Source organism: Anoplophora glabripennis, unplaced genomic scaffold (genome assembly GCF_000390285.2).
Source record: "Anoplophora glabripennis isolate ALB-LARVAE unplaced genomic scaffold, Agla_2.0 scaffold126, whole genome shotgun sequence".
NCBI lineage: Eukaryota > Metazoa > Arthropoda > Insecta > Coleoptera > Cerambycidae > Anoplophora > Anoplophora glabripennis.
The window spans coordinates 99,003-125,943 of record NW_019416477.1 but is presented as its reverse complement, the minus strand read 5'-3'; the positions used below and the strand labels follow the sequence as shown (position 1 = coordinate 125,943).

The 26,941-nt window shown below is 31.8% G+C and overlaps 1 long non-coding RNA gene across 1 annotated transcript; it reads right to left on the bottom strand.

Annotated features, from left to right (window-relative positions):
- Positions 1 to 1,110: 1,110 nt before the first annotated feature.
- LOC108906189 lies at positions 1,111 to 26,941 on the bottom strand. The gene is made up of 3 exons (XR_001964286.1): positions 26,887 to 26,941; positions 25,149 to 25,191; positions 1,111 to 1,431 (listed from the first exon to the last, which is right to left on the bottom strand). It is a non-coding gene; the product is annotated as an uncharacterized LOC108906189 (long non-coding RNA).

Below are 26,941 nucleotides of genomic sequence, written 5' to 3'. Positions count from 1 at the left end.
AAAATAGAATTATTTATAATTTATTTACCTTATCTACCACTTTATTTTTTTAAGAAAAACAAAAAGAAAATATAATTTTTTATTTTTTTAAATCATACTTTAATGCGAAAATTCCATTCAGGTTCAATTGTTTTAAATAGAAAAAGGTACTATCATGGATTTACATTATCCGTTGGCATGTCTAAATCGTGGCCCCACGTTGGGTGCCATATCCTGTAATGTGAGTGCTTGTATCCCTCGGAGGTGTATTAAGGTGGTCTCGCACCTCCATACCACTCATACAAAGTTATGTGACGGTACCTCGGTCCTCAGTTTTCACCTGCAGTGACGGGAGGTTAGTTGCCTGCTGGCCAGTGAAGGGATGACTGAGATGATCTGACGTCAACCGCAACGGAAGCTTGGATTAGAGTACGCCGACGTTGTTCCTTCATTGATGACGAGTTGTTTGGCCTTGGATCTCTGGCTCTAATGTTCGTACTTAAAACGCACTTACTCTCTTCGAAATGCTGCAGTTTTTGTGTTTGTGTGAGACTTTCGACTAAGCCCTCTTCTATTATATTTGGTCCTTTTGGTTTTAGCACTGGCAAATTTAAGACTTTGGTGTCTTTTTATCACTGTATTTTGGCTTGGCTGGAGAATTTTTTGTTTATGGGACCTCCTGAGAATACCTGATTTGGAAGCTTTCAGTGTAGTGTGAAGCTTCCCTAGAGTGCGTTGTATGGAATCTATAAGAGCTTGTATCAATAGTACTTTCATCGCAACATCAGAAACCCCTGAACTGTTTAAGCTGCGAGAGCTGTCAAAGTTATTAAAACGAAAAGTCAAAAAAATGTTGAGAAGACGAAAACAGTAGATTTTCAAAACGGTAACGACCTTTTTAAAGTGCGCGATATTGTGATGTGTTTTTGTATTTTGTATTTGTCTGCTTCTTTCAGTGTGAGATTTTTTGATTAGGCAAAACTGTTTTCATAAAAATAACCCTTGACTGATCCATTTGGCGCAAAGGTTTATTTCGCTAATTTTTTAATTTTTTTCACAGGTGACAAAATACCCAAAAAATAAAGAAAAAAAACCAAAACTATGCCGCAAACTTCAGACAATAGTTGGGAAAGCGTAGAACTCGTAAATTTTTTTGTGCGAAATTTTTAACTCAGTTTTGTATTTGTAAAAATTGTGAGATTTATTGACACTTTTGCATAAGTTACAGTACATGAAAGCAATAATAAGTAATATCTTGCAATGCAAAAGCAAAAATTTGGAGCGTATTAGGGCGCTAGCTTATTAGCTGCAGGGTACTGGAGTTGATGTTCGAACACACTTCAGGCTGCGTCCGCGAGGGTCCAGAAGTAACGCCCGCATTGAGTTTGGAAAATTGACCTCCTTGAAAAGCTCCCATCTCGCAATGGTAGCCATCTCCGAAGAGTTATGGAACTAAAAATGATTTTGGTTAGTGGTGACTATAAAACCTTGCTACAGTTTAAATTTCATAAAATTCGTAATAATATTATTTTCCAAAAATCCGTAACTTTACTGAAACTTTTCACGCTGGCCCAACATCTGCTACGGCTGATACTCCTTCGTTGGGGAATTTTAGAAAAATTTCCAAACAAGAGTCAATTTTTGTTTTTCCACTATGCGCCTTCCTATGTGCGTCGTAAGAGGTCATCTGTGATTTCTTGCCCATAGTCTCTTACATTTTCCCACGGTTTATGTCCCGTGATGGTTTTTTGAAGATTTATTGATTTTTTTTTTGAAAATCGGTGGAAATTCGAAATCCGCTCGAGACTCGTATTACAATACTTATCGAATAACATCTAGTTTTAAATGGATTAAAACTACCTAATCAACGATGTAAATTTTTGTAATATTTTTAAATAAACTTGAATCTTTTCATGTTTTTTATTTTTATTTAGGTATGTGAACACTTATTAAATAAAAAATCGTCATTCGTATTTTGCCAAAATAAAGTCTATTTTATAGATAATTTTAAGCTCTTTCAGATAGAGACCCTTTGATATTATTTGCTATTTGAATATTTCACTGCTCAAATTATAATAAATTACAAAAATATTCTAACTACTAATCAAACGCAGTTTTCCAGGATTTGAGCTAATAATCTACTTATACACTGTACTGTAATATATAGCATAATACTGTTTTATCGGCATGTTATAAACTTTGTAATCAACAATTAACTTTTACTGGAAATGTCAACTTAAATTATCTTCATTTAAAAACATAACTACATGTTTCGAGAATTACGTTTAAAAGTACTATTATATTACATCATTTTTAATAAAAATATTTGTATACTAAAAACAAAATTAAAAAAAAGTAATTCTTTTACATATCTCCTTATAATAGTTATTTTCAACGATTAATAAATTCGCGTAGGTATTCCTAAACGCATAGAGCTGTCAGTTAGTGGTTACTAGTCAGAATTTACTAATAAATAGTAGCATAATAACGAACGATTCAGTTCTTGTTATTCACTACTTAAAAAATCAAAACATGTGATAACAGTATATATGGATTCGATCATCAAATCATGTGACAGTAAACAATTTAAATTTAAATTTATGCGGAATCTTTCACATATTCTATTTAACACGCTACAATTCGATGAAGCAATTTATTAAAGTCGATAAATAAAACTGAAGATATAGTTAATATTTGCATTCGGGACTCTGTTTTTATTTTGCCAAATCCAATCCAAACAACTTTTGTTTTGGACTGGAGGTTATTAAGTATTCAAACTCGATTTTGTTTATTCAATTTTAATGTTAAATGTCCACTAGCCGCATGATAATATGCACCCGTCATGCGTCTATATTTAGTAGCAGACGGGAATGGTTTTTAATTTTGAGACTCGCACTGTCAAGGACGGATTATGCTGTGAACAAATGCGATTATCAAATTCTGCCCCCCAAATTATGCACGCACGTCTTCTATGTAATTTCTTATCTTTCAAGAAAGCCAAGAAATCACAAATTATGTCTATAATTAATTAGGTATTTGATGTGTATATTATTTCCCTTTTGCTAAACAAAACTTTTTGGTATCATTTCGTTACAGAGATTTATTTTAATGATTCTCTTCTTTCAACTTCTCATATAAAAACGTTAACTTCCGTTCTTGGAATCAAACACTAGTTAGAATTGCAAAATCGTGGCATTGACGATTTGCCAAAAATGATAAAATTGTTTCACATATTCAGTATTATTTCTAGGTTCTATGACACTTATTTTCATTGGCAATACTCCAATATATTGAGTTTTAAATAAATCATTACCGTTCAATTTTATAAGAATTTATCTGATACAATTGACTGAAAATATCATTTGTAAATGTGTGAAAATTCATTTAATCGTCAAATATCGAGCACCTATTGAAGTATAGAAGTACTTTTCTTAAATAGCTGCATTATTAACCTTTTATATAACTTTTAGAACATTATGAAAAAATATACAGTGTGAGATTTATTGTATATTATAAAAGATGTTTGTAAATTAGTGCGAAATATTTTACGGGGTGATTGCCGAAGTTATTTTGTGAAAAAAGTTCATATAAACATACAGAGTGTTTAAATTTTAATTTTTTATTAAGTATTAATTATTTCAAAGAGTTTTAAGGATATTGGCTGGAAATTTGAAAAACGCTTTGTAGGGATAAATGTGCATTGTATGGAAGAACGAGAGCTCATCACATTCTGCTTCAATTTCTCGAATTGAAATATGTGGATTATTAAGCACACTTCCCAAAACACTAAACAATGCGCTCTTCATCAGTAGCAGTCTTTCTTTTGAAAACAATTTGTTTTTTTGGGAAGGCCCCACATGTCGCCAAATTTGAAGTCAGACGTGTAAAGTACATAGCACTTGGCATACAACTGTCAGAATACCGCTCTCCGTAAACATGGAAAGCATCACGCTTATTTTTTTTTAATTCCCCATAAATTAGGACCATATCCAACTTTTCCTGATTCGTAAAATCGTCGTTCGAAGCAATTTATTAATATACATTTCATGAACTGTCAAAGTAAAAAATCGAATTTATTCCAACAATTTCAAAGCCTGCTTTAGTGTTCTTTGGTAAATCGCTTTGATTTCTATAATCCCAATTTTGGAAACATTTAAAATGCAATTTCACTTCTGTTTTGGAGTCTAAATACAAAATGTATACTTCACGAAAAAAGAATTTTTTTGTAGAATTCAAATTTTAAAAAAGATACAGGGTGTCATTTAAAATAAAAAAGTTACGATTGTTCCCGCATAAACCGGAAGTGAAAAAATGATAGTGCTGTACAACAAAATATTTTTTTATTTTATATGACACATTTCACAAAAAGAATAATAAATATAGTATATCTATACCTAAACTCTATCAGATATATTTGATGTTTTTATAAAAAAAATATTATATACATACGTACCTATGCATGGTCTACTATAAGCAGTTTTTCTATTTCCATTTTCAGAAAATAATAAATAAATTATGCAATTAAACAACTTACTTTTGTTCATAATTTTAAAATCTCACAATGAGATGAAATATTCGCATATCCCTATAAAAACACTTTTCCGAATGAATTGACGAAAAATTATCTTCTTTTGTTTTCAAAATCATCAATTTTTTTACTAAAATAGCAAATGTGATAGCTTAGAATTTGTTTATCTAGTTTCATGTACAAATTATTAATACTACTTTTTTAATTTATCTAATTTACAGTCTGGTAAATTATAAAAAAAAATAAAATTTTCTACTGAAATGTCACAAATTTTAGGCAATATGAGTCATTTAAAGTAAGGTACTTGAGGCATATAAGGCCTATTTAACTTGAATATGCAATAAATAGTATATTTAATGTTTATAAAGACAAAGTCATGTTTTCTACAAAGTTTATTAATTTGAGATATCACAAAATCAATAGTACAAGAGACAATCGTTTTAAAAACATTTAACTTTTCAAAAACTCTTTTTCTATGCCTGATTAGGCCAACATGGTATAATAAGGCCTTCGTGTGAACCTGCAGTTTTTCGCAACTTATCTTCACAATAACTCCTTAAAAACATCCTTAAATTAGAAAAAAATAAATAAATATAAAACTTTTATTACACATTTCCCTTAATAATTAACGTGGACCTTTTAACCCCTGGGGAGGTAAAAAGGCTACTCAAAAAGTTTAATTAAGTACTCTCTAAAGCAACTGAGGTACACCAAACTTTTCTTTAAAAAAAATATGAAAACTTCTTTTTCGATAACAAAAAAAATTAATGAGACTACTTTTTCTTTAATTCAAAAAAATAATGCCTAATTCGTTTTTTATAAAAATAGTAAATGAGACTTCTCTGTCTTCTACTAAAACTAAATTAGACTTCTCTTAACTAAACTAATCGCATGTGTGCGTGAAGAGTGACGTTTCATCAAATTATTTTAGCGCGAATTTTTTAATGTGGGCCTTATTTGCCTCAGGTACCTTAGTTTGTTGAAATACAGGATTATCTCGACATCCTGTATATCCATTAATGGTATTAAATAAAGTGAAAAGCAAATGTACGCAACTATATCCAATAAATTATTTGCGTTGTTAAAAAACAAAGAGACTGTAAAAGATACCCATTAAAAATTCATCGTCTATACCGAGGTATATACTATAAATTGTCAATAACAAAGTGGAGTTAGGTGTAGTTTACTATAATATTGATTACTCGTGAAATTTTGAGAAGAGATGGTGATAATTATTGCATTGTTCACTGATTAAACAAGACAATTATTTAATTATAACATCATTAATACTGACCTCTAAGATAAAATGCGTAAAAATTTTATACTTAATTGAAATTTTAAGTATCATATTTCCTTATTTTTTACATAATAAATGATATTATTTAAGTCGTATATACAAATCATTACACTGCAAAATTTACTTTAAAAACGTTCTGAAATGTATCCTTTGTTTGTAGTAACACGTAAAATTGAACTATAGTTCTCGTTACTAACAAAATAAATTTAAAACAACCGTGAAGTGTGGCTTCTCAATCCATTTTTAATCATACCGTACCTTGTATAAATGTCATTTCCAACAGCTTGTCTAATCGCTACATTTAATTTCGTTACTTTCTGTTTTACGGCTGTAATATTCGTATTAATGGTAACCAATATTTAATAACGTTTCCAAATACAATAAATGAGTTACAGTTGCAAAATGTATCAACGGTTTAAAAACCTCAAATTAGTCTCACTAATATTCTGCAGTAAATTTATTCACAATTCATGCTGTATCCTACTTTATACATAGCTAAATCAACAATTAGCGAAATTTTCACATACAGGACCAAATCTTGAGTTTAACATTTATGTGCAGTCACTAATGTAAATAATGGGGTCATTCAGTAAATTTTCAAAAACGTTCTTATTTTGTATACACAAAGTATTGCTCATGATTAGGCGACTCTGCAAATTTCAACTCAATCCGTTGAGGAGTTTTCAAACTATATGATTTTTAAAATGCGAATATTGGTCTCAGCCGTGGCAATGCAATGACGTCACCGCATGGGACGGTCAGCCGGCTTGGCGCTACTTGTAGATGGGTTTCTGTATCTACAGATTATTTTAGTGTTTGTGGTTTGTGCATATTAAATTTAAAAAATGGAAGCAAATTTCGTAAAATCAAATTCTTCTAATTTGCCAGAAGTACTTCAGTTTGGTTTGTTAATGATTATGGATTTTTTAATAAAAACCATGACTATCAGTGCTGAGATGAGAGGAGTGAAAATGCAAAGGTTATGTTTCAGTAACGTGTAAAGCTTCTTTAAAGTACGTTTGTAGAGAAAGTTTTGATGTTTTTGTACAATAAGAATAGTAAATAAGAATAAGGATGTTGCGTTTAATTGGACAAAAGCGTTTCTGTCACAGGTTTCAAAGATTTACCTAATCAAATACAAAATTCTTATTACTATTTTTATTCCCATGGAAACTAAATAAAATCTACCTAATATCTTATAAATATGTTAATAATATAATACTTATTATGTATTTTTATATAAATACTTAGTACCTACAAGTATTTGTATAATATCCATAAAAGAATCAACAATGGAAAATACACGTGTATAGTGTTTCTAGAGGATACAAACATATTTATTACATACCTAAATTACGCAGAGTAGTTTTGTTACTTTCAAAATAAGTCATTTTTCAAGTAAAAGTAGTCGGTCTGTAGCCGCACAGTTTAAGGCGTCATACGTCAGTACTTAAATCGATGTGTGCTAATTCTGCCCGAGTTCGATTCTCGCGGCCGGTAGACCGTAGATTAGCTATGCTTGTACGGAGGTTTGGCACCCTGTGTGCAGGTATGGTAGGGTGGAAGAATGTTGACTTAGGTCAATATGAGAGATTGACACCGGTTGGCATTTGACCACCCCCCTAATTAATGAGGTTTTCCAGGTTTCCCTCATTCCTGCACTAAATGGTGGGCCTAACATAAGTGGTTCATGGGCGCAAATGCGGCCTGCTTAATAATGATAATATGCCGCCTCCTCTCCCGCACAAGTCTCCGACTTCAGGGCTAATTCTCGTGGTTAGAATGAGGGATAGAGGTATTATTATTATTATAAAAGATATTAAAAAAACAAATCAAAGTAGAGACCAATAGACTATTGATTTCAGATCCGCACGATAGAATTACGGGGACATTATTGTTTTCTTAGGTCTCTTACACTAGTGGTCTCATACTGGGGAACAATACAATATTTGTATTTTTTTTCTGTTCTATGTCTTCCATATTGCTAACAAAATTCGGTATCTTAACGTACTCAATCAAAACTTAACAGGCAACTACTAAAACCCGACTACACGAACCCACTGCCGACTGACTGACTACACACTGCGTCGGTTCAGCGGGTACTCAGCGCGCCATTTATGATTTTTTTGGATGACTTGTAGGCGATATAAAATTCTAGTTTATTGCAGAGCACCTTAAAATTGCAAATAAAAGAAATTGCTGAATGAGCCCATTCATATAAGAAATTTTTAAATGATTTTACTATTAAATAGAGCATGTATCTTTGATTGGACGTCATATTTATACGCAGGCTATTTTTGACTTTTAGAAATGCATATCATAAATTTGTTTTCTCATTCTTTTTTAATTTTTTTTTAATTTTCACACCTCGCCGCTAGACGGGCCTAGTGTAACCTCGAATAACCAACGCGAGAACCGCGAGAACCGTGTAGATGCCAAATTGGGAGCTGTGATATGCATTTTTGTCAAATCTCATCTTTCGTGACTCTCATTCTATAATATCACACAAAATTTTAACAAACGCACTATACCGTCGCTAAATACTGAAAGAAATATCTTCATTAGATTATAACTTTGAATTGAACATCAGGGCGGACCTAGAAGTTATAATAGCAGGTCTGCCCCCACAGAACTCGAGAACTAGGTAGCTATAAGGCTAAGAATGTCAAAAGCAATTCTGTAACTGGCAGCACTATAAAAATTTTAAAATACTTTAAAATACGTTTTCAATAACAAGTATTTGTTCTAATTTTTTTAAAAAGAACAGTGTTTAGTTTCTGAACCTGTATGTAAATCACCTTTGACATTGACTCAGTCTAGATGAACTATAATACGGCCACTTTACATATTCCAACAAGGTTATTGCACGCAGCAGCGGTAAAACTTTATAAAATCCTCAACAAAGCGCAATATATTTTTACTCATTTTTTTATTAAATCATTTTATCACAGAATCAGTGCTGGCAGCTTTTACCGTTCAACCCGTTTCAACCAAAAATTTCACTGCAGCACGTGCGTGATCATTGTTCACACGATTGGAATATGCAAATTAACTGTTACTACATCTGTTTTATACCGGGTGTCCCATTTTAAAAAATACACGTGAATATCTCTTAAGTTAAGGGCTTAATGAAAAAATGTTTCAAATAAAAGTTGTAGCGTTTTGACGGGGGCATATATTGGTGACCTTGACCATGACCTTCAAGGTCATTTCGAGGTCAAGTTGAGTTTTTCAAATGAAAACACATATTTTTGACATCAGAAATGAAAAGAGCAGAAAATTCTACATCCGACTATGACCTTGACCATGACCTTCAAGGTCATTTGAAGGTCATTTTAGTTTTTGTTGCAAAATTCTACTTTTGAGACCAGAAATGAGAAGAGCAGACCATTTCACGTCCATCTATAACATTAACCTTGACCTTGACCTTCACAGTCATTTCAAGATCAAGTTAATTTTTCAAATAGAAACCGGTATCTTTCAGAAAAAAATAGGAAGTGCGGATAATTTTGCTTCCGGATATAACCGTGATCATGACCTTCAATCAGTTTTTCAACCTTGAGTTTTAACATAGGTTGAAGCATTTTCAAAGTATTAATCCATATCAATATTAAAAATGTTTACCAAAAATTGGTCGGCTATATTGGATTTAAATATTTTCAAATTCTGACTTGCTATTCGCGATCAGCGCCCTCGAAAACCCCCGAGTACACTATTCGGCAAGACGGAAATGAATTTTACAACAAAAAACTAAAATGACCTTCAAATGCCCTTGAAGGTAGGTCATAGTCGGATGTAAAATTTTCTGCTCTTTTCATTTCTGCTGTCAAAAATATGTGTTTCCATTTGAAAAAATCAACTTGACCTTGAAATGACTTTGAAGGTCATGATTAAGGTCACCATTAGATGTCCCCCTCAAAACCCTACAACGTTTATTTAAAAAAAAATCATTAAGCCCTTAAGAGATATTCACGTGTATTTTTTAAAATGGGACACCCGGTATATCAACAGGGTGGTAGACGGGCAAAACAAACGGCCAATGTTAATTCGATGAAACAAGAATGCGACTTTCTGTGTGGAACATGTTTTACTTTAATCGAAATAGAATTAGCACAGTGCGTTTTATTGTTTGATTGTATTTTACGAATAAAGATGAGATATTACAAATGCCGTAGCTTGCGGTTAATAGCTAGTACATACGGTTGTTTGCGGTTACATTAGCGGTGTTCAGCGGGGAGAATGAAAAAAAAGGTTCAAACATATTCAGTTCTCACGACGGAAATAAAGAAAATAGAAGTCTGCATATAACTATAACCACCATTCAAAGTTACGTCTTATATTCGTACATATAGTACATATAAATATCGAAAAAAATGTTTGGCCCAGAAATTTTATGTTTTTTGCATTTTTTAATAAACCGTTTTGTGAGATGCTTTTCTTCGTTATATTGTTGAATTTATTTACTTAAAAAGAGAAATTTGTATTCCTCTTTGCAAACTGATGACACAAATTTTGAGGAGACTAAATATTGAATAAGTTCTTCCAACCTTAATTTTTAGAATCAAACACCGTGATAAGGCACTCTCTTTTCGTAAATTGTTTCATGTTCTATTTAATTTTAATTTAACATTATAATATATACCCGTACTAAAACCTGTAATTTTCTTAAGCCTATAACCAATAATCGTGCTTTTTTCTTGAGGTATATACTTTCATTTTGCATGTAGTCGAGATTGCAACAGAAAATAAATTACCAGTTAAAAATTAGTTATATTATGGTGTTAAATCTTAATATTTATCAAATATAACTCCTTAATTAATAATTCGATTATCGTCATTTGACATCGTAAACGCACAGCCTTAACGAATTAATCTTAACAGGAACATCATCAAAATACATAGGTAGATTTAAAAATCTCAATTGTCACCAAAGGGCTCAGTAGAAATATAAAATATCTTCTCCTGCAAATCACAATTTTAAAGCGAATCAAGTTATACTCCAAATCGTCAGTTCTGTAAACAATTGCAAAAAATTTTGACATACTGAGAAAATTAGAAGAAGAAGAATTTTAGTTCAATTACAAAATAATATTGAAAATTTTGTTATGTAATTTACAGTTCCATTTTCACAATAAACAGTGCCATTCCTGAAATACTTTATTATCGTTTTATAAACAAACCATCTCAAAATATTTCAAGTGGAATAATAAGAACAAGAGAAATAAATTTAGCAAATATAGTTGACTACATGCTGTAATTAAATTATGCATGGCAAACAGACATCACATAAACAATACTATAAAATATAGTGCAAATATACGCATATAATTTTACAACATACGCTTGTCTAACTTCTAAAAAGATACAGAGTGCTTCAGTAAAGCATACCATAAATCCCAGGGGCTGACATTAAAATAAAAAATTAGGGTCCATCGGTAGCAGTCTATACTATAGACCAACTATAGACTTTCGTGACAGTTGTCAACATAGGCATTTATAGCATTTTAAAAGGAACTATGGCGTTCAAGATGTTTTATTACATGAATCGTTCAAATGGTTATAGATGAAAAAAACCGCGGAGCGCTATTAAATTAGAGGATGGAAATTGGAGATAGGTGTGAAAATGCACCCCTTTCAGTTTTTTAATTGTAGCTCGAAAACGAAGCAAAATTTCCGTATAGTTCATAGGAAAAATTATTTAGAGAATTGAATTTCCCATCTTGGAAATGGCTTATTTAAAAAATTTAAAAGGAAAATTTTATGCAAAAAATCGTGAATAAACAATTTGAAAAAAAATTCGATATTTTGTTTTCTTTTCACTTTTTTGCCTCTAGTTTTTTTTTGAGTAAAGATATGTATAGGCATTGCTTCATAAAAAAAGTAGATAACATTTCCTTCAAAACAAGAGGTTGTAAAGTATTTTTGGATGTAAATTGACTGATATATGGTTGTTCAAACTTCGCCAATTTTCGTCGCGTTTATCCTTACCTATACGTTTTAATTCTATTTTTTTGCAAAAAAGGAAGGACATAAGACGTTCAAGGATTTTCATCACATGACTTGTTCGAAGGGTCATTAAAAATGAAAGAACCGCAGGGTGCTATTAAATTAGAGGGTTGAAATTGAAGATAGGGGTGAAAATGCACTTTTACAGTTTTTAAATACAGCACAAAAACGAAGCAAAATGTTGGTATAGTTCATAGAGAATTGAATTTCCCATCGAAATGGCTTATTTCAAAAAACTAAAAGAAAAATTTTATGCAAAAAATCGTTAATAAACAATTTTTAAAAAAGCATGTGATGAAAATCCTTGAACGTCTTATTTCCTTCCTTTTTTGCAAAAAAATGAGAAATAAACGGCCATATATCAGTCAATTTTCATCCAAAAAATTCTTTACAACCTCTGTTTTGAAGGAAATTTTATCTACTTTTTTTATGAAGCAATGCCTAGAGGCCAAAAAGTAAAAAAAAAAACAAAAAATCTAATTTTTGCTTTTTTTCAAATCGTTTATTAACGATTTTTTTGCATAAAATGTTCCTTTTAAAATTTTTTAAATAAGCCATTTCAATGGAAAATTCAATTCTCTGAATAATTTTTCCTATGAACTATACCGAAATTTTGCTTCGTTTACGAGCTACAATTAAAAAACTGAAAGGGATGCATTTTCACCCCTATCTCCAATTTCCACCCTATAATTTAATAGCACTCCGCGATTTTTTCATCTGAAATGACCCTTTGAACGATTCATGCAATAAAATTGCTTGAATGTCCGATTATTTCCGATCATCAGTTTAGAGTTCTTAAATGAATACCAAAAATCTCTAACCTCAAATAAGTTATGACCTAAACTATTTAGGTTTGCCGCATAACAGGCACTTTGTAAACTAATCTGTATTCGCAAAATAAATATCTACTTTATTTCAGTACAATGTGCTTTTACAGATACTATCTAAATTCATTTTGAAAAAATTAACTATCGGCCTTTATCTTGAAAACAAGAGATAGTAAAGCCGTAATCGATAGAAAAAAGGCGTCGTATTTTTTAAATTTCTAATTACCCCTTGGTTTCATGATATGTTTTTCGCATATATTGTTACCAAAAAGTTTTTATTTTAAACCTGTCTTTTCTAAAAGAGTTCAAATGGTACAAGTGAATCTAAAGCTAAAAGGAACATGTTCTGCATAAAAGTGACCTCGGTAAAATGTTCACAGCTTAGATATACAGCCCATTAAAGTTTGCTGAAGAATATGGAAAAGCGGATGTAATTTCAAAACTAAAAAGGTACAAATGTATTTGACACAAATTTTCTATTAATACAGGTACAGCCTTTCAACTATTTTACGATAAATTCCTTTTCCTATAAGTTATTTTTTGTTACAACTTTTTTGTTTAGCATTCAAAAATGCGTATCGATAGCTTTTAAATATTTTACCTCTCGACTACAACAACTAACAACATTTTAAGTAGGTGGCTGTTATGCTAATTTATGTCATTAGATCTTTTAGGAGTTTTGAGTGTACTTAACTTGGATTTGCTAATCATTTTTTTTAATAAATTAAGAAGAATTATGGCAAATAATTTTACTAATGATGAATATGTTGGCATGCTGCAAGTATTTTTTGAATGTTGCTGCATAAGTATATGTTTAGCAAGGTTTAATATTTTAAATAATTAACTAAAAGAGAGCAGTTAGGTCATATGCTTCAGAATAACTGACCCAGTTCCCCACAAACAGACTTTCTCAATAATAAAGAGGAGATTGCGAGAAACTGGTAGAATACAGCCCTATCTCGAAAGATATAGCCAAAGACCTTTTGTTCGTACTATTGAACTTGAAGAAGCAGTACTTGTATATAAATTTTGAAGAAAAGTACCAGAGTGCCACAAGAATAATATCGATGCACTTTTTTCATAGCCTTGTTTGGAATATTGAGTGCTCATGACAATCTTTTATACGTATTTTTCCGCCACCAGCCAGTCTGACACGAACAAAACATTCACAACCGAGTAGCCTTCATGAATCTTTCTATAATATTTGAAGAAATAATTTAAATTTTGCACCTTTCCAAAGACATGGTTTAATAAATTTGCACAATCCTCATTTATAAACTGACGAAAATCCTCACTCTATATCTGACAAAATTTCGGCACAATTTTATTTTGGACATTTAGACAGAATTACAGGAAATACACTTGTTAGCCCTTTTGTTTCACCTCGTCTCCGTCGGCTTGGTACAATATTTGAATGAACATCTTGCAGCATTACTTGAGCATCTCCCTTTAGATGTATACCAAGTCATATCATCATGTGTATAGCATAACGATGTTCCTACTCGCAGCACAATAGCAGTCAGTCGACGGCTTAAATTTAAATTTCCCTACCCTTGGATAGATTGCAGCAACAAAGCACGTATTCCTTGATAATCTTGATATGCTCACCGAACCAAACACCCACAGATTTTTTTCTTTGAGGACATATAAAAAATATTATTTATGTCCAACTTGATATAACAGCTACAGAAGAGCTCCAAGAAAGAATTTTTCTGGCAACTTAGGAGATCCGCAACAATCTCGAAATTTTTGCTCGTGACAACTTTGACTGGCTATTAGTCTGTCTTTAGAATAATATGGAAATTATTTTGAAAATACTGTTTAACAACTATTCTCTCTTCTTTTCTGTATTTTCAGTAAGTAATAAATAGCAGCTTTCATAATTCACAAGTCTTCTTTCTACTACGGAGAAAATATATCTCTGATGAACTAATTGTAAGTTGTTAGGGTGGTACATATTTCCTGCCGCAGCACAGTTTTTCTAACATACAAAAAATACTTGGAGATTGTCAACATATTCATCATTAGAAAATTATAGTAATAAATAAAATTACAGAATAGCAAATCCAAGGAAATACTCGGAAAGCTCACAAAATATCTAATGATATCCACATACTTAGATTTTTCTTGCAATTGTGTGAGTTGTATTGTAATGCGAATAATAATGTCGGTCGATAGCCGCACAGTTTAAGGCGTCAGTACTTAAATCGATGTGTCAATCTGCCCGGGTTTCGAATCCCGCGGCCGGTAGACCGTAGATTAACTATGCTTGTACGGAGGATTGGCACCCNACAACAACTAACAACATTTTAAGTAGGTGGCTGTTATGCTAATTTATGTCATTAGATCTTTTAGGAGTTTTGAGTGTACTTAACTTGGATTTGCTAATCATTTTTTTTAATAAATTAAGAAGAATTATGGCAAATAATTTTACTAATGATGAATATGTTGACAATCTCCAAGTATTTTTTGTATGTTAGAAAAACTGTGCTGCGGCAGGAAAGATGTACCACCCAAACAACTTACAATTAGTCCATCAGAGATATATTTTCTCCGTAGTAGAAAGAAGACTTGTGAATTATGAAAGCTGCTATTTATTACTTACTGAAAATACAGAAAAGAAGAGAGAAGAGTTGTTAAACAGTATTTTCAAAATAATTTCCATATTATTCTAAAGACAGACTAATAGCCCCTGCCTAATAATAATATGCCGCCTCCTCTCCCGCACAAGTCTCCGACTTATGGGCTAATTCTCGTAGTTAGAATGAGGAGTAGAGATATTATTATTATAATGATTTTTTTTTATTACTAAGCAGTTAATTTTAAAGTAAAATTTATGTAAAATTTGGCATTGTATCTTTTTTGACTTACGCTTTTCCGAATATTTTTAGAAACTTTAAGGGACTGTATCTCCTAAGGCATGAACATTATACTCAGGTAATTTTTATACAAAGCTTTCTTTAACTGTAGATTCACCCGTACCATTTGTGCTACTCCTGTTGAAAACACCCTGCATATTAACTGACTTGTTGAATGAAATAACTAAACTAAACTAAATAGATTCTGATCTATCTGATTAACACATTTTTTAGTGACGAAAAGATAGTGATCCAGTTGGTTAAATCCAACCAAGACTACTTCATGGCTTTTTCCGAAATGGGCCCAACATACATGAGCGTCGACGCTATCGTGGGAGAAATAGACTGCAAATATTTCTTCCCACCTGGTTACAATGAATCAGAAGCTGAGGCGAAGCAGGAAAAGAAGAAGAAGAAGAAGGGCAGGAAACACGCCGCTGCTGTCAATAAGGAAGCCTCAGTTGCAGCCAGTGAGGTGGCTACAGATATGAGCATTCAAAATGAAACGGATAATGTTGAGGATGAGAACGAAGAACAAGACAGCGATGAAGAAAAAATTGTAGATACCGAAGATGCTGAAAATGACATTTCTGTCACAGAGGCAGATAAAGCAACCTCTCCTATTCATGAAACTACCACAGAGTAGTAAAATATTTTTATGTTTTGTAGCTGTATAACGTATTTTAATTATGTACTTAGTAAGCTTAAAAATGTTTCGTTTATTCTCATCACCATGTTGTAATATTATTTAACCATTTTTAGTTGAAAAGTGTAAAAGAGAGCACAATGAAAATAATAAGGTTTATTTAAGGCTTAATCGAATTATAATTCAAAAATTAAACCTGTTTTATTATGTGCACGAATAAAATAGAACAACGAAGACGATTTTAAGAAATCTATTTCAGTATCACAATGGTAAATATGGAGCATAAAAAAACTTCAGTTATTTGAATGTGTCGAATTATTCAAGGTTTAAAAGTTGAGTTGATTAGAAATTATTGGCATAACTGAATGAATTGTATTCAAACATTATCCGCTAGGTGCTACTATTCTTGAGTTAAGAAGGCTTCTAAGTTATAAATGACACAGTCACAGTTCAACAAGCAGTTTAGTTATGTAATTTATAAAAATAATATTAACAGTATAAAAAAATACATCAAAAACACAGGACCTCAAAAAAAAATCTACGAAAGGTCTCCTCGGTCAAACCTATCGTATTATATGTTTTTTGAGTCGCTGAAACCGAATCTGCAACTCATTTGATCCCATCACGTCGGAGTTTTTTTTCTAACCTCAAAAAATAGCTGAAAAATGATAGAATTCAACAAAATCAACCCTGCAACCTGTTAAAACCTTATAACTCCACATCATTATGATCCCGAACGAGCTCGACAAGCCGNATATGTTTTTTGGGTCGCTGAAACCGAATCTGCAACTCATTTGATCCCATCACGTCGGAGTTTTTTTTCTAACCTCAAAAAATAGCTGAAAAATGGTAGAATTCAACAAAATCAACCCTGCAACCTGTTAAAACCTTATAACTCCACATCATCATGATCCCGAACGAGCTCGACAAGCCGTAAAGTGATAACTCGCAACCGTAAAAATACATAACCTCAAAATTTGATGAGCCCAAAACCCAAAATCCCAAAATAAGCAGCGAATAAACTTACATATAGGGCACAAACCTTAATTTTTGAATAGTAAACTCTTTTAACCTAAAACCCCGAAGCTGAATAACCCTAAAACCCCAAAACTTCAAAACAAGGGCCCGCATTAATAAGGGTGAGGGTGACGATCACTTCGAGCGTCACACATGAGCAGCGAGATACACACTTCGAACAAAGAAGCCACTGGCCGAAACTCAGGCTTTGTGAGTTTGGGAACTCGGGTTAGAGATTTAGCTTCATCAAGGGTATGTGGGTTTGGGAGCTTAAGTTTATGAGTTTCGGCCAGTGGCTTCTTTGTTCGAAGTGTGTCTCGCTGCTCATGTGTGACGCTCGAAGTGATCGCCACCTCACCCTTATTAATGCCGGCCCTGGTTTTGAAATTTTTTTGATTTTAGAGTTATTCAGCTTCGGGGTTTTGAGGTTTCAATTTGAGGCCTTGTCGTGTTTTCAGGTTATGGGGTATCGGGGTTTTAGGTTAAAAGAGTTTACTATTCAAAAATGAAGGTTTGTGCCCTATGTGTAAGTTTATTCGCTGCTTATTTTGGGTTTTGGGTTCATCCAATTTTGAGGTTATGTATTTTTACGGCTGCGAGTAATCATTTTACGACTTGACGAGCTCGTTCGGGATCATAAAGATGTGGAGTGATGAGGTTTTAACAGGTTGCAGGGTTGATTTTATTGGATTCTACCATTTTTAAGCTATTTTTTGAGGTTAGAGAAAAACTCTGACGTGATGGGACCAAATGAATTTCAGATTCGATTTCAGCGACCCAAAAAACATATAATACGATAGGTTTGGCTGAAGAGACCTTTCGTCGATTTTTTTTTGTGGTCCTGTGAAATTAACAACACTGTCAATAAAATTATGATTTTTGAAATTATATTATTTTAACCTTTAAATCTTTCAGAATTACGTCTTGTCGTATAGTGTTCATGTCCTGCTGATTTGAACTCACTAGATTTAAAGTTATTTATTGTTCGATTTGAATTATATTTCTTTTTTAGTTGAAACTCTTATCCTGAAAAATTAAAATTAAAAAAATATGTTTTAAGATTCCATCACTGTTGATAGATACTATTCACTGATTGATTTGCTGATTTTGTTAGTTCTTGATTTTAGTTCTAACTTTATGTATATAGATAAATTTCTACGTAATATTAGGTTAATATTTTTTGTACGGTGTATCCTTTTTTGCACTATGATTTTGAATAACCAATCACCTTGTTGCATTTTTTAACTAAACCGATCACAGCGTCTAATTTCAAATCATAATAACGAAATCAGAGCTAAAAGGAGAGGCTAAGTTTTTTTTGTGCAATAGGTATATTAGAATCCAACCTAATATTTAAAGCAAGTTTATTGAAAAAAAATGGATTGAAGCTCCAAAAATGTAGGTATCTGTTGTGAATTATAAACTGTTTTAATAAACCATTAATCTAGATCACTTAAATTAAATTGTAGGATAAATTAAAAGCATAATCTTGCATATTAAAGTTATGGTTAATTTTGTAGGGAGAATATTAGAAATATTCTGCCTGAAAACAAAGCCTCAATAAAATATTATTATTATTATTGTAAATTATTGTCCTAAATTCGTATTATTTTCCTGTAATGTATCCTTGTATATTTTAAAATTTTGATTATTCTCCGCGAAGTGCTAAATTCTTAAGAACATAAAAATTTCGGAAACAGTTAACCTAAAACATTTCCAAATTGAAAAAATAATTCCAAAGTATAAATTATTGTTACGGTAATGTAAATTGCAGCGTTTAAAAACAGATAATATTTTTTAATTTATATAGCTATATAACTACCTAGACGGATATTGCTCGGTTAAATATAACTTTACTAACCTTGATGAACCATTTTTAATTCTGTTAATTACTTCAATCCTAATCCCACACAAAAAGCCATACACATGAACACACGAAAACGTACAATGCTGTTATCTTGTCAATGCAAATGCACATAAATTAATTATTTTTTTCAAATACAAAGCCATTTTAAATTTTCTTGAAGTGTACAAATTTTTCACAGCTGTCATAAATCACACAATACGAATATACACATAATATTTTGCGATGGTGTATAACGGTTTAAAAAATTGACGAAACCGAGAGAAAATAGTCCAACTTACACGAAAATCACGCAAGAACTGATAAATAAGGTTCGAAAACTAATGAGAGTTTGACATCTTAAAGAAGTGCAAAAACAACGCAAGAAGTGGAATAAAGAGTTCGGTGATAAAAAAAAGTATACACGGTTTTTATAGTTTAAATAATTCTGAAGTAAATTCTGGTTATTAGATAATAAAAGCACTTTCAGCACACTCATGTTTGTCCGTTCTACTAAGTGGTTGAATTATTACAGAATTGGATATGTAGAAATAATAATTCCTATTAATTTAGACAGATTGCCAACACCTTCCTCATTGTCATTTCAATTATTTTCCTCTAACAATCTATATCTACAGAATGTCCCAAGTTAGCCTATCTTAATCCAAAAATCCATCGTTTAAATATTACAGTGTCTTACTTTTCAAATAGATGTTCGTTAATATGTAAGAAACTACAGTGTGTTTCACTTAAATTCGGAACTCCTTCGTATTTAGGATGGCATTGCCCGATTTCCAAAATTCTTTTTTTTATATGATAGTACTCAAAAAGACCTACTTTTTGATATTATATTTTTTGACATGTGATCTTTTCTACGGCCTACTATCATTAATAAAAGACCCTAAAAAATTAAAAAACATATTAGGCATTTTTTAAGAAAAAAATAGATAATATTTTCAATCTGATCACACCTCAAAACCCTGTATAAAAAGTTTCATTATTATAGATTTTACAGGATGTTCACAAAGAACATAAACGCAAACTTCGAAAAATTTCACTCATTGCAGTGTCGAATTAACAGTGGAAAATATTTTCAAGGTATTTTTTTATAATTTTATTAACCGTAGGTATACCCATGCAGTTTCATTGATTTCATTCATACAGGATGCTCACAATATGATAGAAATTATACAGGGTGGTCCGAATTTTATGCAGGAAACTTCGAGGGGAGATAGATCTCTTTAAAATAATAGGTGTTTGCTTTATAAAATAGGTCTGGAATGGCCCCGTTTTAGAGATACAGGGTGTTGAGGTTGTTAAAAACGAATGATTTTTTATTTATATCTCCGGAATCTATTGATAGATCTCAATAAAATTTGGTACAGATAATCAATGAGAAGGCCTTGCATTTCCTAAAATATGAGCTCTAAAGGTACAACCAGTGGTGTACAACTGGGCAGGAGTCATCTCCTTTTTTATAAAAAAAACCTACGCCATTGCATTTTTTACAAGTTATTGTAACGGATTTATATTCTAATCTACAAAATGCGTAAAAAAGGTAACTTGAATTTCATACCAATACAATCCCCTTGTGGCAGACGTTTCTAACAATAATATTACAAAAATATTTATGTTTATGCTTAAAAGTAAGTGGAATTTGTAAGCACATCAACAAAATTCTTTACACTCGTTTCCACACCACCTGTGAGGTAGAGTTCCTTACGCGTTTTAGTTTCCCCTGGAACCTAACCCACTATCTTTACAAATAAGAACAACTTAAATCAAAATAATAATAAATGTATATTTACCAAAGGCGAGTGGTAGCGAATTTTCACAATCTGCATATTTGGTCACAAGAAAATCCTCATGAAATTCAGACAAGATCTTTTCAACACGAACTTTCTGTAAACGTGGGGCTCGGAATAATTCGCAATAAAATTTGTAGATCTTTCTTCTTGCCACCCCGTCAAAATTCCCAGTCATTTCTAAACTTTCTAGAAAACCATCTATTTGAATTATGAGAGGATGTTCCATTAAATATACGACAAAAGAGCTGGACACAATGGATGGTGCTCCTGCGCATTCTGGGAGAATAATATAAGAATGGCTTAATGAAAATTATATGGAGCGATGGATAGGTAGAAGACCAAATGCCAATATTAACCATCATGGTGCAGAGGGTCCAGTGTCTTGGCCAGCCAGATTGACATATCTAAACCCCCTGAACTTCTATGTTTGGGGTTATCTGAAAAGTAAAGTATATTCTACTCCGACAGATACAAGACCACAAATATTGCAACGAATAGAAGACAGGTGTAATGAATTAAAAGAATACCAACACATGATATTAGCTTCAATTAATTCCATTAATAGATGTCACAAATTTATCGACGTGGGTGGTTCGCATTTTGAGCAATTGTTGTAAATACGTAACGTTAATTTTGCTTCTTGTTTAGTTGCTTGGTAAATATATTTTTATTATTATTTTGATTTAAATTGTTCTTATTTGTAGAGCATTAGGCCTCCAGGGAAAACTAAAACACGCCAGGGACATTACCTCACAGGTGGAATGGAGTGTAAATAATTTTGTTGATGTGCTTACAAATTGCACTTACTTTTAAGCATAAACATAACATAAATATTGTAATATTATGGTTAAATGTATGTATGAATAACTTGAGAATGGCGAATATTAGGGAAAAAATTAATGTCACCTTTTTTACGTATTTTGTGCATTAGAATATAAATCAGTTACAATGACGTGAAAAAAAATGCAGTGGCGTAGGTTTCTTAGTAAAAAAAAAGGGGGACCCCTGTCCAGTTGTACACCACTGGTTGAACCTTTAAAGTTCATATTTCAGGGAATATAAGGCCTACTGTCATACAATATATATACCAAATTTTATTGAGATCGGTTAATAGATTCCGGAGATATAAACAAAAAATCAATTTTCTTAACAACTTCAACATTCTGTATCTCTAAAACGGGGTCGTTCCAGACCTAGGTTTATAAGGCAAACACATATTATTTTAAAAAGATCTATCTGCCCTCGAAGTTTCCTGCATAAAATTCGGACCACCCTGTATATTTTTTTTTATTGTACCAGAAATGAGTTTCACAGCGAAATAATATTTAAATATTACTGTTTTCTATTAGCCCACCACCATTTTGAATGCATTGTTCAATTCATCTCTTCTTATTTCTAATAACTCTCCTCAACTGATGTGGTGTTATTTGTCGACATTCTTGTCAAATTCTATTACATGCTTAATTAAAATAATTAATGTTTTATGGGATTCTACGTGGTCGATTTTTTTCTAAACGCAGAGATTTTCTTGAATTTTTTAAATAATGATTTCTGGAATTCAGTACATGCACTTCCTCTTCATGTAATACAGAATCTCTACCTTCAATTAGATGGAGCACCTATTCATGATGCGATAATAGTAAGTCATTGATTGAATGAGAGTTTCCCGAGAAAGTCGCAACAGTCCGTTAGTTGAGTGGCCGTCAAGAGCTCCAGACTTAACGCCTCTTTCTTTTTATGGGCAACTTTGAAAAATAAAGTGTATTAAACAAGACCCCAGAAGATTTATGTAATAGAATTTGAGAACCACGTCGACAAATAACATTACATCAGTTGAGCAAAGTTATGAGAAATAAGCACAGTGGACTAATAGAAAACAGTAATGTTTAATTTTTATTTTGTTGTGAAAGTCATTTGTTGTGAAAGAAACTTTAATGTTTATGCATAATATTTTTTTTGTTAATATTTATAATTCCATACGAAAAAGGGTGCTACCTCATGAACAAAATCCCAAGTAAAATGCGAAAACAGAAAAATACACATGGATGTAGAAGCTGTTTTTTTAAGTGATTATTCTTTGTGAAGTTTAATACATAGTAGGACAACATTAATACAGGCTATTTGTTTGAATGAATGCATTAATTAACAATTTATATTATTTGTTTCCCACAATATCAGCAGTTCGGAGTTTTGTTAATGGTGTTAGATATCTTTTACATATCTAGATTTCTGATATCGAATAATATAAACTGACTTCATTTAATATGAGTTTTAGAAAAGAAAATTATACTTGTTCGAATTAGCTTATTCCTATCAAATTTTTGCTCATTAGAAATGGCCATAGAAATGATTTTAATTTTCATACAAAAGTTCTCTTTACCGACGGGTTATATTTTACGTGAAGGAATCACTAATTTTTATAATAAATATCTTGAAGACGATGATGAATAGCATCATTTCAAGGTATTCAATCAATGCATTTTCAACACAGAATAAAAATTAACGGTGTAGATTATTGTGACTTGTTTCTTTAAGAAGCTTTTCAGGAAAAGGTTTGTAAAAATTGAAAACGAGAATCAATTGTGGATGATTTTTACTGCTGGGAGCGTTCTTCGTGATGTTATACGAAAAGAGCATTACAATTTCCTACGTAGAATTGATACTTTACCTTACAGTAAACCGCAATCATTTCGAATATCTTTATAAGGACACTTGGTATTGCTTTTCATCATTTTTGTTGTTATTATTATATTACTTGTTTAGATATTTAATTTATAAATGCTGTTTTTAAAAACTCTAATGTCTACACAGACACATGAGTTTATTAAGAAACAGAAACTAGAAGAATGCCAAGAGATAGTATTTTCCTATTCCTTTCAAACGTATACAACCGATTAATCTCGTTAAAAGAATAAAAGTTCATATACACATAGTTATGAAAATATATTTCTTGGGGAACAGAAAGAACAAAAGAACTTACACACGGCAGTTTTCTATAAAAGATCTGCAGGCGGAAAAATATTTTGAAAAAAGGGGAGGGGAGTCACCTTACCGCCGTACGTGTTGAGAATGAAATGTTTGAAAATTATTTATACTGTTTCAAATGTAATTTAAAATGAATGTAATCTTTGATAAACGCTTAAATGGTTAGATAGAATCTACCGATCTTATAGCAGTGTATTAGTGCTAAAGCTTATTAACAAAATTGTCCAAGGTTTCCTATAAAAAAATTGTCGAAAAATCAAAACCGGAACAACGGTGACCTCAGTTAAAATTAGTCACAGGTTAACCATCTTCCTTAAACGGTATTTACTTATTAAAAAAATAATTAGATTGTTAAAATTTGTAATATCTATACATTTTGTCACAAGAGTATTGAGTAGTTGTCCTTAATAATTTTTGTAAAACTATTTTCCTACATACACCTGCTTATAATACACCGTATAATTTACTTCATCATTTCTTTTACAAATTAATTTTGTAAGTACTAAATTAGTCACTCCACTGCACACAATTTAATTAAGCTAGTATTGTTGATATGGAAAGGTTATATTTTGTAAATTTAAACAATTGTTTTAAAAGTTCATCTACTTTTTATGGGAAGCAGATTAACTGAACTGCTAAATGGGAATAATTTTTTATTTGTCTGAACGTAAAAATCAGCAATTTACATTTACTTTCCTCTATTTCTTTGTCTTAGTTTCATTGAAATGATCGTGTCATTGAAACATTTGTGTACAAATGGAGATTCTTTTTCATTCTAAACTCACATGGTTTTATTTGAAAATAATAATTCCTGGGACTTGCATAGATGATCGTTTTCCTGATTTGATATTCTGATCCTTATTGACATGTCTCTGTTTTAGTGTCCTTACCCAAATAACTTGATAGCAAAAATGTAAAATGGAATAAAACAGAATAGATTACCCTATATCTACATATACTTAGTCGTTGATCGTGAAAAGCCTCTTATGTGTAAAATACCATTCAACTTGAAATAGTACAGATGTTGTGAAACTAAAATTTCTTCTATGTAAACATGTACAGAAGCTATTCGGAGACGAATTTAATTCTTTTGCACATAGGAGGTTTATAAAAACACGATTTTATGAAAGAATGATTATAATTAGTAAATATGTGGATTTATTAAAATATAAAAGGAATGAAAATAAACTAAAAACCGGTCTAAATGCCACATAGGAGATTTTTCAAACTGAACGACGTTATGTTGAGAGAATGATAAATTAGAGCTACCACTGAATTATAATTTGGGATACTTCAATCGTTATTTAGAAATCCTTCTGTTTCACCTTTTTGGATATTAATTATAGATACTTACCACACGTCAATTTATCAAATTAAAGTTGGATTAAAGTAACTACCTGCAAATTAGAAATGTTTTTTTAATTCCGTTTCCAGCAATACAAATTCTGTTCAGAAAATAACCGAACTTTTTGAATTACGCTCTAATGAAGATAGTGAAGTGATATGCGACAGTTGGCAGCATTGCGTTGCGCAGAACCTCCTCTGTAACCACATGTTCTTGGATTGTTGAGTGCAATGTTACGAATAGTTTTCACCACGATTTAAAAATGCTCATCAGAAGATGATTCTCGTCCAAGAAGGCCTTCGACTTCAACTGATGATTGCCACCATGGAGACTTCACAAGGAGCACGAGCTCCACGTAAACAAATATCTTACCAAATTATAGGGCGCTAGTGTCCTATGTACCGAAATAGTAGAGGGGAAATAAAGAAAGTGGTAGATTGAATTAAAAATCAATCGTTTCGTTTTTGTGATATGTTACAAATCTTAAAATAAATAATGTAGGCTACTTTACATTAAATAAATATATCAATAAATACTGAAAATATGTAGGTGTACAAGGAACACTAACGACCTTAGCGGTAAAAACTATAAGTAATTTCTACTATTACATTGTCAAATTTTGTCAATTTTCCCGTATGAGTTCATGCTCCTTGTCTAGTCTCTCTAACTACCACGTTCAGAAAGTCAAAGATAGTGCGTGCTAATCGCCGACTGACTGTCAGAAAAATTGCAGAAGAGGTTAGCATCTCAACTAGGTCACGCCATGAAATTTTGACTGAAAAATTGACCATGCATCGAATTGAAACAAAATTTGTTACTCGTTTGCTGGCTGAACAATAAATAATCGTGTTAACATTTTTCGGCGATTCCTTAAACAATCCAATGACGATGAAACATTCATTCAAAGGATCATAGCGGGAGAGAAAAGCTGAATTTACAGCTGCGATATTGAGATAAAAGATACTATTATCACAATGATCTCCACGGCCTAAGAAACCACGTCAGTCTCGATCCAATATCAAAGTGATGTTCACTGTTTTTTTCAACTTTAACGAAATTGCGCATTTTGAATTCATGCCTCAAGGTGAAACAGTGAACTGTGTGTACTGTCAAGGCGTTTTACAACGGTTACGTGTAAGAATCCGCAAAAAGAGTTGTGGCGAGACAATTCATGGTTTTTCATGATGACAATGCGCCTGCGCACCCAACCTTGTCAATTCCCTCACCCTCCTTATTCGCCAGGCCTAGCTCCTTGCGATTTTTTAATGTTTCCGAAATGAAAATCAGTGCTGACAGGACGCCATCTTCAGACTATTGATGACATCAAAGCAAATTCGTTTAAAAAAAAGTTCTATTATTTTCTGAATAGATCTCGTATTTTTATATTTCCACTTTTACCTAGTATCTGTACTAGGTTACCTTTTATCTGTTCTGTTACCTGTTATGTGTTGTCTGTTATCTGTAATAGTTATCTGTTATCAAATAACTGTTATCTGTTAGGAATATGTCTTATTTTTTATTTTCTGATGTAAATTGTTCACTTGAAAATATTTTATTTCCAAAACGTTGCTAATTTTAACAAATTTATTGAAAGCAGCTATCTATGTAACTATAAATTGAATAGCATAGCTGTGCATTAACAACAAAAAGTTAAATATGTCCTCAAGAAATTTTCATAGTACTACTACGGAAAACGAGACAAAGAAACCCTGAGCGGAATACAAATAATTCTACTTATTATACTCACAATTGAAGAGGACATCCCTTGAATTTATATAAGACGATACAACGAGAATAAAAAC